This window comes from Phragmites australis, chromosome 17 (assembly GCF_958298935.1).
Source record: "Phragmites australis chromosome 17, lpPhrAust1.1, whole genome shotgun sequence".
NCBI lineage: Eukaryota > Viridiplantae > Streptophyta > Magnoliopsida > Poales > Poaceae > Phragmites > Phragmites australis.
Window position 1 is genome coordinate 13,999,821 of NC_084937.1, and position 2,616 is coordinate 14,002,436.

Here is a 2,616-nt window from a genome sequence, read left to right on the forward strand (position 1 = left end):
TTAAATCTCGAATGCTAACTGGGTGTTGGGTTCATTAAATCTCGAACACTCGTACGAGATCCAACATAGGTGAAATGGTATGGGGGTTCTAATCTCGGCCGAACAAGGATGATCGAATGGCTGGGGTGCACCTACCTCAACTCCTTCGGCTCGAAGATGTCGACATCGAGATCCTGCGGCGGTGTTCTCATCGGAGTAAGCGGAATCCTCATCGTGGTGCTTCGACTTCGACGGCGAGTGGCAGAGGAGCGTCCTGGTACTTAGGTGATTCCGATTGAAGCATAATGGAGCATTGCGACGGCTTGGAGACGGCAAGAGGTTACGACGGCGACTCGGGCTTGGTGTTGGTGCTCTCGAGCGGCGCTTGCGCTTTGGAAAACGGGGGAAAACAATGCGGGGGTGTTGGTAATGCTTGGGAGGAGGTCTGGGGGGTTTTATAGTCCGGGGTGACCAATTTGAGTCAGGCTAGGGTTCAGCAGCCGGCGGCAATTTCATGAGGGGTTTCCATGTTTCCGAGCTCAATCTTGTTGTGTGATTGCTTCTCCTTCCATCTTCTCGGAGCAGGAGGTTGACGACGATGCGTGTGGAGATGGGCCAGACGGCGTGGCTCAGCCCAGGGAACTCAGGCGCGTGAGAGAGAGAGGGGGGTGGGGGTGGGGGTGGGGCGGTGATGGGCCAGAAGGGCGGTGGCGCGGCGTGAGCGCAAGTGAGAGGAAAGGGAAGTGGGCTGGTGTGAAGGTTCGGCCTAGAAGGAGGGGGCTGGTGTCGCGGGCCGAGGAGAAGAAAAGGCCAGAGGGTGTGCTGGATCGGGCCGGGAGAGAGGGAAAAGGAGGGGCCCGAAAGAGATTTATCTTTTCATTTTTCTTTTCCATTGCCCACCCTTCTCTATATCATTACTTATTTCCTCTGTGTATTTCTTTTCTAAAATTCTTTTAATAATATTAGCTATTTCCTTTGGATCACTTCACTAGATGACACATTTATTAACTTATTTATTTGGTTTAGAATTAAAGAGGCCTCGAGAACATTTATTTAGTATTTGTTTTGGAAATTTTTTATATTGCAAATTCTGGGTTGTTACATGTATTGTGAAACATATGAGTTAATGCTCATACCTAGGGATGAAAAGAGATAAATCCCGTCCCGTTTTCTATATTTCTCCTAACCTTTTTTGGATTTTTAAGACTTACGCGGAAACGGGAAACTTAATTCGAAAATGGGACCGAAAATAGTTTTGTTGTTTTCCCAACCGTATTTTCGAAATCCCGTTTTTAATCAGGAACTTCCCACGAGATTCGCGCTTTTCATTTGACCCCACAGGCCACAGCTCGACAATCACCTCCCCACCACCTCTCTGATGTGGTCACTTGCGATGCTCCAGTGTGTTGCTCTCACGGTTTTTCTTCTCTCCGTCGCCGTGCCGGCCGTTGGGTTCTACCTTCCTGGCATCACTCCGAATGATTTCGGGAAGGTTGGTTGGATCCCCGCCGCTTCCCTTCCTTTCACCCACCTACTAGGAACGGATGTGTTCTTGTTCGGAGTTGGATCTGGTCAATAGTGTAGCGGTTCCCGAGTTGGGATCCGTAGATCCAGCTCTAGGGTTGGTGTCTAGTGGCAGCTTCATTCTCCAATTCATTCATCTGGTTTGATTAGTTCCCGTGCAATGCTATGCAAGTTGGATGTGTAGATAATTACACCAACATGAATCACTAAGTTATGAAATTGTAGATAATGGTGTCAGTATTCTTAGTCAATCTTGTTTATCATCTTTGTCCTAATTTTGTAGATTGAGCTAGAATCACAAACAAAATTACTAGATACCACTACGAATCTGAAGGGCGCTCAGCTCGAGTGGTAGTTTCATTAGCCTGACATGGTTCTACGGGTTGGTGTTCTCGTTTTGAATTATCGGTTCCTGACTAATACCGGTATGTTTTCGTTCGGATTGGTTTGTTTTCGATATTCCGGTATTCCCAATTTCGTACTTGTTTCCGGCTTTTCTATATTTTATTCTGTTTTTATAGAAAATGTGAAAGTGAAAATAAGAAGAAGGATTTTTTTTCGACTGTTCATGTCCGTTTTTATCGCTACTCATACCCAGTAAGTTGGAGGAGGAAACCCCACTTTTTCAAAAAGAAAAAGGCCCATACTTTTAGCTAGTTTGGTCTTGGTCACAGACGGCCTGGTCTAACTCATCTTGCTTAGCCTTGACGACATGATGCAGTCCAAACATATTAGGCCCATTGGAACCTGTTGATCTGGCTATTACTCCACTTCCTAGCCCAGGAGTAATAAGTTGCTAGGCATGTGAGAGCAGAAGCACATGACAAAGGACATAAACTTCAACTTCAATTTCAATTCCAAACCTCAGTTAATAAAATCACCTGTAATGGCTGACAAATTTTCATGCAGATACATCAGATAGCTAAGACTATTCTGATGTCACAGACAAGCACATAAAACGGCTTCATATGCCTTTAGAGTGTGCAATCCAATTAAATTCAAATACGCCGTTCTATAAATCATTCCTTCATCCACTTCATTGAAATTGAAATACCATGTTCATACCAACATTGTCACTTAGCTGCGACACGAACCCAATATTTTGCGTAACTA